Raw genomic sequence first — 15,655 nt, forward strand, 5'->3', positions numbered from 1 at the left:
ACATCATTGCCAGGTCCTATGCAATAGGTTGGTAGGGCAGCAAGGCTGCTGTGGATGCGTGAAAAGTGGCTGAAGAAGCAGCTGAGAACTGGTGGTCCAAATAGCGAGTAGGCATCAACAGCGTTGGGAAGAAAACGTGGGGAGGTCTAACACAGAGCACGGCTGGGGAGGGCTTGGCTCTTTCTGCCTGAAAGGATGGCAAAGTGCTTCTCATGAGGACCTTCGTTGTGGCTGGAGACTCATGTAGCATCTTCTGAGACCTCGTGCCAGGGGGAAGAGGATGCTCTAGAAGGACAGCGTTGTCCACCCCTGACTCATGCTGATTCTGGGTGATATCAGGATCCTTCTTCAGTTCTGGACCTCAGCAATGCTTCCCCACTGCCTGGCCACCTCCCAGCACCGGCAGCAACAGAGATGGCTCGAGGATCTATCTCCGTGTCACATTGGAGCACATGCTGCTTCTAGCAAGCCTGCATTGCTATTGCTGCCTCTCAGCGAGATGTGCCCTGGTGCAGGAAGATCCCTGCCTTCAGGGGCACACAGAGGTGCTCAGAGCCACCTCAGTGCCTCCACAGGAGGTGACAGTGCCCCGGAGCAGCCTGTGTTTGTGGAATGTTTCTGTGGTCCTCTCCTATCCAGGCCAGCCAGAGGCTACAGCCCCTCCCTGCAGCAATGCTGGAGCTTTCCACAGCAGGGAAAGGAGGGAGACTTGGAGGTGTGGCTACCAATTTCCAAATAATAAAACACTTAAAGCTGTACGAAAAGCATCTTGCATGGAAAATCAGACAGAGCAGGAGAAACAGCGCTTACCATCAGCATAATTCAGCTGAATTTTTTTTCTTAGAGATAATCATCTCTGACTCCAGCAGTAAAAATAAAGGACAAAAGCTGGAAGAAGCCAGAAAGCACAGTTGTGGGAGTGAATCTTGGTGAAATGAGCATTAAAAACACAATGAAAGGCATGGAATTGCCTTAAGTAAAAACAGAGCCATCTGCATGGAACAACAACAGAGATTCTATGGGAAGCACATGGGGGTGTGGGGAATGGGGTTGAGTCGGGACTGCAGCAGGACTGGTGTGCAGCCGTGCCAGTGCTCACCATTCCTCAGCCACAAAGGAAAGGAGGATAAAAACCTCTGTGTAGGCCTGAGAAGGACCCAGATTTCAGGTGTCCCTTGCAGTCTAGGTGATGTTCAGGTCCTTGCTTTTAGCTGGTCTGAAGGATAAAGTAATTTACGGTCAGTCTTGAGGACAATGTCTGATCTTGGCTGCTGCCTGCTCAAATTTGTCCCTGAACCAGTGACCTTTAATAGGCAATATGTGCTGCATTCACCTTTCTCCGTGAATCTCACTGAAGCTCACATTTAAAGGTCTGTGCAAGTCAGTCGTGATCCAAAGCTCAAACAACTGAAGGGAAGATTTCCACTGGCACAGATCCAAGCACCGCCAGGCTGTGATGGCTCCGAGAGGCAATACTGCCCAGTAAATCCAACTGGAAGCTGTCCATGGAGTTCATTATTGTTTCTGCTGTATTGGGAGCATGGCCTCATGCAAAGCAGTCACAAAATTGGCCCCAAATGTTGTTTCTCACTTCAGGGTTTACGAAGTTATTTGGAGATTGTACATTTAAAAATAGGTATTATTTTTTAAGTGCTACGGGTGATGCCTGGCCTTTTATCAAAGGAGGCCAATGTATAGCGTGAATACCTGCGTCTTGTGGTTCTTTCAGGATGACCCTGATGGATTTGTTACATTAGTTGTCATAAAAATCAAACTGCTTGATAAGCTATGTGCTATTTCCCACACCAAGAAAGCACCTGGGGCCCTTTTGCTTCTCATAGACAATGGCACACAAAGGCTTATGTAACTTTCCTGTCTGCTGATGACTGCTCTCTTCCAGAGCTGGCATGGTATTTTTAGATGCAAAGAACTGTCTCCTAACTATATGCTGATCACATTTTCAATGCTTCAGCTGATATTAAAATGTTTAAAGAACAGTCTGAATTCACATACTGTTGTTTGTTGCCTTTTGTATCCTGTGTGTAGCTTTTCATGTGACTGTGCCTATTTTCTACCAAAATCATTGTTTGGGAACTGCCATACAACAAAGGATATTTTTATCAGGAAGATCTTTTGAGTTATCCTTGGCCACAGCTATCTGAAATACAGGCTCGTGCACATATATTCTCTCTGCAGGCAGAGAACAGAGGCAGGAATAGACTTTATAGGCATGCTTCTCAAATTTTATTAGTCAAAGGGCTGCCTGACCTTCAGGAAAAAACATATCTGGGAACTGTCGTGCCTGATGTTGCCACCCTGGTGTTCATTTATGGCCAAATAACTTCTTTATAAGATATATATTTTTATTAGTTTTGTTTGCCCTTTCATTTACACGCTTGCCTGGATGGGAATGGGTTCTGTAAATCTCTTTGTCTTTGTGGGTCACTGTCTGGTGCTTCACACAGCGCTCTCAGGCCCTAGACCACACCAAATGCTCTTCTGCCACCTTTGTGGCCTCTGCTCCATCACTCTTATGAGGTGTCTGACAAGCTGAGGAAAACGGTCACTTTTCTGCAAATGGGGCAGTGAAATCAGTCCCTTCTGAAGCAAAATGATGCTGCATACCCAGACCAGCCTGAGACTGAAAACTCTTTCTTCTCAAATTCAGCTTATCGCTGAAGAAATTTACTATGCACTTATATGAACAAGAAACAAAACAAGTTATGAAACAAAACACCAACAAGCGCAAGTGTGTGCTGTAGCTTTTTCTGGTTTACTGGATACAAGTGAGGACACCAGCTCAGAGTGGTGTCCATGCTTGTGGGGTTAATCCTTTTGTCTAGTTTGGGAATGACAGGGAGATGGGAATACTTGAGCACTGGTGAGGCATTTCTAGATCCATGTCTGCTCCCGCCTGTGATGCTTGTGCTGGTTGGCAGCTGGGGCAGATCAGGGTAATAGTGGGGTTTGGGGGATTCCTGTGTAGGAGCTGGTGCTTCCAAAGCCAGGCCTTTGAGTGGCAAAGCAACACCCACATTTGTTTTTTTTTCCATAGACAAAGACTGCTGCCTTCCTGGCCCTCCTCAGCCTCGTGCAGAGGGCCCAAACTGGCGGTGCTGGGCTGCTTTTGCACATTTCCCTCTTTGCTAAGCTGCAGTCCTGGTGCCCTGTCCTCACCTTTTGGGTTTTCAGAGAGGCACCAGATGCATGTGCTTCCCCAAATGGTACTCAGAAGTGGGTGCAAAGTCTGTCTGTGTTTCTTTTTATTTCCAAAAGCAGTTGGCTGTCATTTTCGGTAACATGATGAGCACGGAAAGGGAGCGGGCCCTTGTGGTATATACAGCACAAGTGCCAGCAAACATTGCGTCGATACCCTATGCTCTTGCAGCTCTACTTCCAAAAGCACTTCAGTGTCCCATTTCTCCCTCTTTTGTCTCAGCAATCACCACCAGACTTGGGCTTTCATGATTTTGTGTTTGCTGAAAGATGTTTACATAGACGCCAAGCTTTAAGAGCTCTTCAAGAGCCATGCTGCCACTACTGAAACAGCCACGTGCTTTTCTCCTCACACACTGGGCCATCAGTGAGAAGCCGTTAACCAGCTGGAGGAAGATGCATTTCTGGAGAATATTTTGAAGGAATTAAATATCCCAGTGTTTGGCAGTAAATAGATGAGAGCTTCCACCAGCCCCAGCGGCCTGACAGGGCCGTGCTGAGGAGGGCACTGCAGCTGAGGGACGCTACCTAAGATGGCTGCCGGCCCTGCCTCAGTGCGGACAGCTCACAGCTGGGCTGCCTTGGGCCTGGCCCCTCCTGGCGGGCTGGTGATGAGATGGAGGGCAGCTGCCGACTGTTACCACCTCTAGCTGTGAGGATGGGTGAGTGAGGGGCTCTTCTCCCTGTGGGGCTGGGGTGGCTGTGTGAAGGAGGGGCATGTAATGGTGGCAGGGCCCAGGCGGGATAGGAGGTGTGGTGGGGTGTCTTGGTGCTTCTTCTGAGGGGTTCTGATGGGGTGTTGGTGGGCTTGGCCCTTTGTGTGTTCCCTGTGTACAGCCACAAATGCTGGTTTGCCCCAAAACTTCTAGCTCTAAGCAGGAACGGCAAAACTGGCTTCCCCCCAGGGAAGTAATGGTTCTGGTCTGGGTCCAGCCATGGCCTCTGCCTTCCCTCAGCTGCTGGAGTCACCACTGTGAGGTAAAAGGTGAGGCTTTGAAAGAAAATAATCTTGTAAAAAGGATTGTTCTGTGCTGCTTTACTTCTCCTTCTCAGTGCTTGTCTTCTTTGGATTTAGCGTTGTATTTTGGTCTTCGAGGAGTAATGCAATGCTCTGCTATAGTTTAGGGTTTGCATTTAACACATTTCAATATGCAATATATTTAGGGCTGAATTAAACCCAGGGGAGACAGAATTGGGAACAGACAGAAGAGTAAATGTAAGTGTATGCGTAGGATGGAATTAAGGCGACGCGGGCAGACACAGAAAATAAAATACGGGAAAGAAGACAGGGAGAGTCTGGTCTCTCTTTGTTGTAGTATCAAGCACACTGTGACTAATGGAGATAATTTTTTTCCTATCAGTACCATAATAGAAGAATAAAACTAATTGTCATCTGCCGCCTGCTGTTTGTAAAGCAGCTTCTCTTAAATAGTTCCTATGTATTGAGTTCAGCTGTCAAAAAGAGCTGTTTTTTTCACGGTCTGCAAAATGCATTTCAGTATGAACACAGCTCAATGCAAAGGTCACCCCATCAAAAATGTTTTCCCTCAGTAGTGAGTATAATGGCAAAAAAAGGCATTTTGCAGTCTATTCTCACCATTTTGCTTGATATTTCTTAAATGGTAGACATCTGGAGATTAAATTCCCTTTGATGGGCAGAGTTTGAGGGTGAGTGTTTTGTAGTGTACGCTGGGCTCCCCGCCTCCTCTCCTCCATGCCGCGTTATGGGCTCTGTAATCGCTACTTATGGCAGGTAGTATGAACCATAAAAAGAGCAGGAGGCAGAAGAAAATTACCTATTGTTTTTCAGATTGGCTATTATTCCTTAGCATATTAGAATGTGTTCCTGTGCGTGTTAGTGTTTTAATGGTAGTTTGGTTCCTTGATGCTTAAATTAGTCTCCCTGTCAGTGTTTCTATTTACTTGACACGTTCCAAGTATGAAAAGGCTCTAGGAACCAGCCTACAGAGCAGGGGAAACAAAAGCTACTGTAAATGTCACTACAGACAATAGGCAGAGGTCACACAGCAGAGAGAAGAAGGGTTCCTGCTAACATGCAGGAGGGTGGGGATAAGGCAGTTTGAAGTTATAATTAAGGCTGTGTGCATGCAGGGGTGCTGGCTCAGTGCAGGTACTCCCAGATCTGCTTGTACCTGATGGAGTAAGAAATGGGTCTGTCTTTTGTCTGGCACCTGAAAGCAGGTGTTTCATCTTTAAAGGTATAGCTTGCACATTTCACACAAATTTTTACACCACCTTTGCTAGTGTTTCGAAGTTGCAGAGGGGAAATTTGGGGAAGGTTGTGTGTCCCAGGTGGAAATGTGTTGTGCTGTCTGGACTAACCCATGGTGATCCTTCTCCAAAGGACTGTGTACAGGCAATGAAAACAAGGGCTCTGCATTGGATCTTTTCAAATGGTGTCAAGTGGTTGTTCAGCTATGGGGAAGGGAAGCTCAGGATTGTTAAGAATAAAACCTCAGCTTTTCTCTTTCCCCTATAAGGAAGAAAGTCACTTTCAAGGAGATGTTTCTTGCAATATCATCTGTAGTTTGATTGTGTGTGTTGATTTAGGCCTCACTCTGCTTATGTGCACAGTGTTCTTTAAGAACATAATGGAAAGCATGCACAAATGGCACTAGGCCTTGAATTTTAAGACCTAAAATTTAAAGGTAGTCCTCAGAAGTTCATATTGTAATGGTGGTTGGTGATCAAGTTGCCCTGGAAGACTCATTAGTGGTAGTTGGCCACCTTTGGCAAACAGGACTTCCAGCTGGAAGGCTGTGAGGACATTTGAGCATCAGTCTGCAGGGAGAACCAGGGCCTGCCTTCACGATGAAAGTAATGTAGCCTCACAGTAGGTGCTTGTTGGTGACATGGGCAGAGTCTGTCCTTGGCTTTGTGTGCAAACGGGCTGTAGCAGCAGTTTGGAGGTGTTAAATGTCAGCCTTCAGAGGGGGCTGCGGGTGCACACTATACCTAGGGTGCCTGGATCATTGAGCCTGGGCTGTTGGTGTTGGACCTAAAGAAACCAATCTGTTGGTGGGCAGCAGTAATGGATGGAAATTGGTTGGACCAGCTTCTCAGATAGCAAGAGGCAGCAGGAATAAAGCAGATCACACTTTACCAGCAGGGAGGTACTATCCAGTAAGCCCCAGACAACTTTTGTGGTGATAGGAGCGTTGTTTGTTATCAGCCACCTGCCAGAACAGACAACTTCAATTATATCCAGGCCTTTTTTTTTTATTATTTATTATTATTAAAGGAGAAACTGTAACACAGAGAATATTTTAGTTCCAGGTTTGTTTTGAATGAAGCAGAACCTATGTGGACAGGGATGGGCTTCAAAGGCCTGGGCTGAATTAACGGGCCTGGAATTAGGCGGACAGTGTTTTGCAAGGGTGTTTCAACCAGGTAAAAACACTCAAGCCTGGTCTCTTCTTGCTTCTATGTTCTTGTGAAGCCCAGAGAGCTCCTCTGTTTTAAGTTGTAATGGGGGTGAAGGAGTCCCCGCATTGTTTCTGGGCCCCTCTGTCAGTGACAGCGCCACGAGGTGGCAGTGGCCACAAAATAATGCCTGGCCAGAAACATGAGGTGCAGGGAGCGCATTTGTCCTGCTCTTTGCTCTTGGTGCTCCAGCGTATGGGTGAGAGCCCATACATCCAGCCCCTAAATGCCAGCTGAAGCACTGCTCTAGCTTTCACTTGACTATCTACTTGACCATTGACTTTCAAGTAGACCCAGATTCCCATTTCTCTATTCCTATGGCATATGAACACCTCAGTGAAGTCAGGGTGAGGGGTGACTGAATCCTTGGTGAATAAGGCACTGCTTTCCTCTGTGCACACTTGGGCACTGTCTCTGCAGGGCCTGTTCAGGGCTTCCCCTTCCCTGCAGCATTATCTTGGGCATTTTTGGTAGCGGTGGTTCTATCTTCTTCCCTAGATACTCAGGTTTTGTCTGTCATTTCTTCTTTTATGCATGGGCTGCCTGCAGAGGACAGCAGAAATTGCAGCATGAGTAAAAATTAAATCCGTCAGGTGATGATGGCTCTGCTGTCTTCTCACGTGTCTCCGTGCCTGAAGGGACAGCAGTTTTCCTACAGTTCAGTGGGACAGGCTTGTAGAGGTGTCTGACCTTAAGCCTTTCTAGTGAACCAAGGGGTGTATCCAGTAACCTCAGTGCTGCGGGTCTGCAGGGACTTGCAACACCGCCCAGAGCCGGCACGCTGGGTGGCTTTAAGGAACATGGCTAGGAAAGACAGGATAGCTTCTGTGTTCTGCAGTCTAGGTACTGAATAGTCTGAGGGTGGGCCAGGAGGATGGAAAGAGGTAGGAATCGCCTCTTATTTTTTTTCCTGATTATAAATCAAGCACTACAGCACAAGACTTAATATAGCACCATGGCATTTTGGGCAGAATATGGCACACGAGTGCCATATGCTGCCTGCCTGGGATGGAAAGTCCAGCTCTCCACCATCAGGTTCTTGCTGTCACCTCACTGAGATTGGCAGACAATCACAATCAGACTTCTTTAAACAAAACACAAACCCTACTTCAGGTTATCCTCTGTAAAAATGGATTTTGCTTTGCCCATCGGGGTAATGTGAGGATACACGTGTTGATATTCTTGAGGTCCTCATGTATTTTTGGGAGAGTGCTATGAAAGGCTTGAATGGGAAATTCTTTCTGTCAGAGCATACCCGTAATTAAACCAGTCTGTTTATTCATGAGTTCAGGCAGGATTATTATTGTTTTTCTAGCCCTGATCTAACAGATTGCACAATGTGGTCTGCCTCACATCTGCTGCTCCCTGCATGCTGGGGAGGGTGGACACCTGGTGGCAGTGGAGGGAGAGTAGTGGAGTGGAAACGGTGGCCTCGCTGGGAATTGCCTTTGATGATAAAAGCGCTGCACGGCTATTTGTGAAACATCTCATTTTTTGAAGCAGCAGCGTGGGTAGGTTTGTCATCAAACAAGGGATGTTATAAAAGCAAATAACTGCACGTTGGCCGAGTGCTGAAAGGAGCTCCGTCAGTTGTGACGGGTGAACTCATCTGGCACCAACGCTTGCAGCCTTGCTGCACTGCTGCGTTGCACGCTGCTGGTTGCTCTTGGGAGCAGCATCTGCACCGTGCACCTCATGCATGCATTGCTCCTCTCTTTGTACCATGCCGTGTTTCCGTCACGTTGCCTGGTGGGTGTGACAGTGCTCTTGTAGACAAGTGCAAGGACCGTGACTGCTCCCTTGAGACTGGTGGGATTGGGGTGGAGGCAGGGGAAATGTCCCCTCATAGGCAGTGTTTAGTAGGAATGGGAAGCAACCCATCAGAGCAGGGTGGATGGCTGAGCCCTGCTTCTGCCCGTGTGGGCACCTGAGTCCTTACAATACATAAATCTCAGAAAATGTGTGTGCTTTTCTTGTTGTGCCAAAGCCAAAAAGCTCTGACCCAGCTGGAGGAAAATAACAATTTGAACAGAGATCTCATCAAGCAAGATGTTCCAGCTCGTTAGAAAATAACCTACTGTATGCTTGAAAGGCGCCTGCAGTGCATAAAAAGAAATGGCTCACATTGCACTGGAAGATCTGAGGTAGACCATACTGACCTCACCTCTCTGTGCTGGAAAACAATTGCCACTGAACTCGGTGTCCTCACCATCTTAAGGTGGTTTATTGGGGAGTCAGCAATGTGCAGGCAAGTGCAAATGGGGTTCAGGTGCTTACCAGGTTGCAGCAAAGTCTCTTGGTTGGAGACGTATAATGAATGGAACGAGCAGTGTTGTCTGGCTGCTGAACTGCCCCCTTCCAGGTGTCTGGAAAGCCTGGGAGGGGAGAATTCAAAGAGAGCTGTGTTGCCTCACCCTCGCATTGAAGGCACGCTGGTGCTGCTTCTCACACCATGGGTTTCTGGTCTGGTGCCCCATGTGTTTGGTTGGAAAGTGTGGTCCCAGTCCCAGTGCAAAGTGTTGAAGAAAACCAAGCCCATTTTGTGACACCGCTCTGGGATGATCTGTGGCCTGGCGATAGATGGTGCAGGTGGCTGTCTCAGTCTGTTCTCTGCTCGTGCCAGTTCGGAGCTCTGTGCTTGCAGAGCTGGAGGGACCTTGTCAGGTGAGCTCTGCTCATGGACTGCCTGGCTGGGAGTGGAGATCCTCTCAGCAACGGGCTGTCCTCTTAGAGATCTTTTGACTAGAATATGATAAAATAAGCAGGTTCTGTTTCTGAATGTGAAGTGAACAGCTCAAAACTCCCTGGCAGAGGGGAAAAACTAGAGCACTTTGCAGTGCGGTGGAGATGTTGGATACCTGCACCAAGGCTCCCTGTTCGGGGGTGGAAACTGCTGCTCTGGGAGTTAGCCGAGAGCTTGGGAGCTCTGGGCCTGGCATGGTCTGGAGGTCCCTGGGTTTCCACAGGCCCTGCCAGGAGAGCCAGAGCCAAGCCCTGGCTTGGGAAGGAGCTCCTTGGCTTCGTGCTTTTGGTTCCCAGCAGGACAGATGTAAGCCAAGGGCCTTTAGCCCTGCGGCAGGCCGTGTGGGAGGGGACCGCTGCGATATGTCTGCCTGGCACGCGCGGGTCTGCAGGGACAGATGAAGCAGATTAAAGTGTATTGCCCAGCAGTGCTATGCTTCCCGGGGGGGGAAGTCTGCCACTTCCCCAGGGAAGCTATTCCAATGGTTTAATTACTCTCACTGCTGGGAAACAAGCTTTTATTTCCAAGCTTAAATGTATTTGACTTCAGTTTCTGCTCATTGGGTCCTGTTTTGGTGAGGATTACTCCTGGCTATCTTTTTTGTGTGTAAGTACCTGTGAGCATCAATTGAGTTGTCCCTTTGTTTTGCTCAGACACATTAAATACCTTATGTCTGTCTCAGCAGGAATTGTTCTCCAGGTCCTGGTTTTCTTCTGGCTTTTGTTTAAACTCATTTCTATGTCTTCTCATTCTCTGAAAGTTGACTCTTTGGTCTGGATGCAGTTCCCCTAGGGGTTTTTCAGGTCTTTGTACAAAATCAAGGTTGCCCTCATGCTGCCCAACACTTAGCTCTGCAAGATCGGCATCAGCACTGTGGAGAGCTTAAGTGAGAATTATTTTCCAAGATCGTTGTTTTCTGTCTTGCAAATCCAGCCATGTCTTTTTGGTTCCCAAACGTGCAGCCTCGCAGCACCCCTGTGCAGCACGTGCTTGCTGCCGCAGCTGGGGCTGTGGGAGCTGGGGCTCTGCAAGACTCGTGGGCATCGGCACAGGCTGCCAAGCTGTTGTCTTCTGCCAGGTCAGTTGTCTGCGTGCTACTAGTGCTCATGGAGATGAGAGAGTTCTCCCCACGACTCCATTTCAAAACAGTTTGCTTGCAACTTAATTGACGTTTGTCAACATCAGAAAATTTCTAACCAGCTTTCTTCAGGCTTGGCTGGGTTTCAGCAGGGTGGAGAAACAGGAACTGCTCCCACTCACTCTGCTGGGATTCTGCTGCGTACCAGGAGAAGGATGGGGATGTGGAGGGGAAGCTGGGTCTGCTGCCCACCGTGAAGGCATTAGGGTACCACCGAGATGGCTTGTTTGAGTTCTGTTAGCTTTTATAGGCAGTTGCAGAGAGAAGCCAGTGACTGTGATTCAGAGCAACCATCTGCTGTGGGCAGGCTGTGCTGCTGTCCAGAAGAGCCATCTCTGTTTATGATGAATATTTCCTTCTCTGAACTCTGTTATTTGGCTACTTACCACTAGAACTGATGAGCCCTTGAAAACTCAAAGTGGGCAACGGGGATGGGGAGTCAGTGTTTAATTAAAGATTGATTTAATTCGTCTGCTCCCCTGTGCAGTGACCCACGTGAGCAAAATCTGGGAGGGCTGCAGAAGGGCAGATACGACCTGTGAGACCCGATCTGCACATCAGAACAGCCAATGTCTGACAGTACCAAGCAGTGCTGGAGTGAGCAGCTCTTTCTTCCCACCTGTGCCACGTCTCTGCTGTCTGTGCATGGCTGACTCTCACTAGAGCTGATGGGATTTCCATGAAGTGCTTGGGCATGTGTTTAGTTTCTAATTTATCAGATTTAGGAGGGACTGAAATATGTGCTAAATGCTTTGGTGAATGGAGATCTCTTTGTTAGGGGAAAAAAAAAAAAAGAGGCACAGAAATCAGAAATGGAATGCAGGATATCTTTTTTTTTTTTTTATAAAGGAGTTTATGTTTTTCTATTTAAATGCAAATATTTCTCCTCATCATCCTGTTTGAGGACAAATAAGGCAATTGCTCCTTGTGGCTATGCTGGATTCCTCACTTGAATCTTCTGGTATAATGGGCAGTCAGATTAAAAAAAAAAATAGAGAAAATGGGAGGCAGTTGGGTGGAGATGGGACGTTAAACATTGTGGAGAGCCTGGAAACTCTGTGTCAGCCCAGGGCTTGTAAAGGGAAAACCATCGCTTGGCAGAGACAGCTTAATAGGCTTGTAAAATCTGGCACCATCAAAACCACGATATGGGTTTTATCAAAGCATGGCAGGGGAGCCTTGAGAAATGACAGCTGTATTATCTGTCTTCGGATCGTTCTGAGAGCAACATCAGGAGCAGGCTGGAAACAGTTCAGAAAATAATTTCATATTGAGGGTTTGCTGGGGGCAGAAATGTATAGGGAAAATTGAAATGAAAGAATTAATAACAGTATCTATAACCTTACTACAGCAGTTATCAGATGTGACATGAAAATTACTTGAAAGTTGTCATCTACTGTGTGTTTTATTCCCATCAGGAAGGTTTGAGGGATGAGAGGAGAATCCAAACAAGGCAATTAAGACTGGAGCATGTTATGGAAAGGAGGAATGGCTGCTGTGTAGAACTTTTAAATGCATTTTTCCCTGCCAGACGCAGGGGCTGGGCCAAATTCTGATACAGTGGAGCAAATATCCGAGTGCACAGGTTTGTGGAGTGGCAGCAGGGATTGCAGTCTCGGCTGTTGTGCACAGGGCAGTCTGTGCAAGATGCCAATCATTGCAGGAAAAGGCACAATGCAGCTCTTCCTAGAAGCATATCCTAGAGACAGAAGACTCCAGCTGGGGTTTCATACCACCAAAACCTGTGAGTTTTTGAGCAGGATTCAAATTCCCTGAAGTCATTGCAAAGGTTTCCAGTACTTTTTCTGGGCTGTGGACCAATCCTGTTTAGTCCAGTTAGTGTGGGTGTAGGGGATGGCAGACACATCCTAGTATTTTTTTTCTCCATGTGTATATTGACTCTGAGCCACTGGTACAGATTGCTTTTTCTCCAGGACGGGTTGACTCGCAGCCAGGAGTGCTCTGTCTTTGTCCCAGGCTCTGCGACTCTAGGCCTGAACTGGAACTCTCTGCAGCTACTGGAGAAGAGAGCCTAGCACGTAGGTTAAACCACTTAGAAATGATGCCACGGCTGAGGCAGCCAAGCTCTGTTTCTAAAAGTGAGTTAGTCACTTAAGAAGTGAAACTGCTGAAATTCTCCTTCCTGAGGTCCAAGTGCTTTCCAGACATTACCTAACTCGTCAGGCTGGGATGGGACAGACTATCATGATCCCATTTGCCAGTTGCAGGTCGTTAATGTGCGGGGAAAGAACTTGTTTGCAGACTTTCCCAGAGACAGCAACTTTCTGTAGCAGTTAACATTCAAACTTAGCCTACAAATCATCCAGAACTGGCATTGTTTTTGACCTATATTTAGCTATATTTTTGCTGCATAGATGGCCAAACCTGCAGTGCTTCCAAGGTAAGAACGAAGTGAAGCTTGCAGTCTCCATTTTCTAAGTTAGCACTTCTTTTTCTGAGAGCTCCAGAAAACCGATCAGAAACCAGTGAAGAAGAGAATCGCTTGGGTGGAAGCACAGCCAGTTGCAAAGGGCTAAGAACTCAGTAGCTGTACAGAGGAGAAAGGTGGTAGGAGTTAAGTTAGTTACTGCTTTCTCATTTGCTGTCACTGCAGCCTGGTGTCTCCTTCCTCATGGAGATCGATATGAACGGAGAGGTGTATGCTCTTCGGTGGAGCCCAGGCGCTGAGCTGAGGAGCAGGCTCTGTCTCTGCTGGAAGAGACACGCTGGGGGCTGCCAAGCAGCTGGGAGCTGGCGGAGAAGCAGTTTGATAGCTGGAGGGAGGTTGGCAGCTGCTGTGCAGCTCAATCCCTTGCTGTGCTCTGCTCCGTCCTGTGCTTGGTCTCCACCAGGAAGCCCCTTCCCCGCCGCCCAGGAACCCCTCGGCCCCATGAGGACGGGCTGGCACTCGAGTGGTGATGCAGGCAGACTGCTGCCTGAAGCCATGGGAGATCCGTGCTGCTGGGCAGCTGCGGTGGCTTGTGTGGGGGGATTGTGCTGCTCTAAAGCAGAACTGGTTTGAGATGGACTACCTCCATGTCTGTTCTCACTTGTGTAATTTTCTTCTTCCCTTTGGCACAGGAGGAGAAAATGTCTTTCCAAGGGAAAAATGTCGGTGTGTTCACTGCTTGTGGTGTGGGCTGGGTCTGCAGGCCAAAATAACCCATGAGCACCCAAAGCAAGAAAAGATCCCTGTAATTCTAGGGCTTTTCTCCCTTTCAACAGTCTGTTTTCTTCTGCAGTGTGCGGTTGATTTGGCAGGGAGTTATTCAAAGGTAGCTTCCAAAGATCAAAGTCAGGTCCAGTCCTTACAGCATTCCCAGCTCTGCCATTCAGTTGATGCAGGTATTAATGAGGTGCATTTATATGGCCTGACATCCATGTCTTCTGTTTACTCTAATGAGATGGTTCTGCTGTCCCTCTCGTTTTAATAAGCGACAGAAACTCCAAGATCGTGTTCTACAAAGATATTTTTCCACCTTAGGATTAGCAGGAGCAAAGCTAGGAATGATAATTTTAACAGGCATAAAACATCAGGATCTTGTCTGATGCCTTCAAAGCAGTGCATTCTTCTCTGCTTCACTTGCTCTGTATTATCACAGGTTTTGAGCTAACACACACATTTCTTGCCCTTTTATCTCTCTAATTGTTTTCACAAGTTCATTAATGATTTTGCAAAAGCTGTAGTGAAACTAAATGACATGCTCATAAACCTTTAAAGGAGAGTATACCGGGCCGCTGATGGGAAAAGTCTCATTAGTCTTTTCAAATCACTCCCAGCAGGTTTTTCTGCAGATTCAAACTTGTTAGGCACATAAATATGCTCCTCTAATTCAATCGGCTGTGCTGATGGTGTGACAACTGGAATTTACTCTGCTTTTAAGCAGCCACTGAGAGCGCTTTGCTAGAGCAGCTGCTCTGAGAGCCAGAACCGGGCTGAATTCTGGGGGTTTATTGCAATCTATGGAATATCTTGGACTACGGATGTCGTCTGTGCTTTGTTTCTAACATAGTCCTGTGGTAGCTCCTCAGAAAACCACTGGATTTCTCTCTGAGCTGGGAATGTTGAGGTGATGGTTGTATAGGAACCTTAGTCAAAGCGCTTTGGGAGTTCTGTTGGGTCAAGGATTGAGTTCTGTAGGATTAATCTCAAAGTGGTAAGAGAGCTCCTGAGTGGTCTCACTCAGATAAGTTCTGATGTGTGCATGGCCAAGGGGCTGAGAGAGGAGCTGGGTGTGGATGAAGGCGGCCACAGCATCCATGGGGAGATGTGTCCCGTGAGAGGTGGTTCAAACCTTAGCACCCTGTGCCCTGGCCCCAAGGAGAGAAGGACAACGACCTTTGTCCCCAGTATTCCTCAGCAGCGCTTTGGGCATGAACAAGTTTCAGTGCAGCAAGGGGAAGGCAAGGAGGGCTGGCCTCAGCATGAAGCAGGGCAGGGAGGAAGAGGAAGAAGGGGCTGGGGTGGGTGTCCAGGTGCAGAGGAGTCATGGGGAACTGAGACCAGAAGGCTGAGTGCTTCTGCCAAGTGCAGGGGATGTCCTGAATCACTAGAGCAGCACATATCCCCCTGCAACCCCATCTCAAAGATGTTCTTCCTATGCTGAGATAAAGAACGAAAACGATTTTCCAAGTCTTGAGCTTACTTTGAACTAATCTAGATGAGGGTATTTGTACCTCACAAACCTTAATTGAAGTATTTGATTTCCCTTTTGTATGTGGAGTTAATTTATGTGGCACAATTAGAAGATATTTTATTTGTACAATAGGACCTTGGAACTGGAGGAGGCGATTAAAACACCAGAACAGCCTCTTCTGAAGTCTTAACTTTGCTGAAAGCATAATGATCCTCTGACGTGATGTTCTAGCTGAGCATTTCTGAAAATAAGCTAAATGTAAGGATGCATTCTAGGTGAATACTTTTCCATGCAAGCTCTATTTTATGCCTGACAGTGGAAATCTTGGAAGAATTTTAATTGGACTAGACAGGGGATCCTAATGTATGTTTTGGATTGCACTGCTCAGAGTTGCCTGAATGAAGCCTAACTGCTTTGGAGCATCACTGCAAAGGGGTATGAAAGCCCTTTGGGCTGTGCTTGTGGTGGTGTCACCTC

The 15,655-nt window shown here is 47.4% G+C and overlaps 1 protein-coding gene across 2 annotated transcripts in view; it reads left to right on the forward strand.

The window, feature by feature from the left end:
• The first annotated feature begins 3,706 nt into the window (after positions 1-3,706).
• Positions 3,707-15,655, forward strand: part of LOC311445058 (uncharacterized protein) — a 155,319-nt gene continuing 143,370 nt past the window's right edge. The window contains exon 1 of one of the 2 annotated variants that reach the window (XR_014698175.1): positions 3,707-3,878. The gene's annotated coding sequence lies outside the window, so the exon portion shown is untranslated. Of the gene's footprint in view, positions 3,879-3,921; positions 4,202-15,655 lie in introns of those variants that run through there. The other variant, XM_084536743.1, reaches the window with a different exon arrangement.

Source organism: Aythya ferina (genome assembly GCF_964211825.1).
Source record: "Aythya ferina genome assembly, chromosome: 15".
NCBI classification, from domain to species: Eukaryota; Metazoa; Chordata; class Aves; order Anseriformes; family Anatidae; genus Aythya; species Aythya ferina.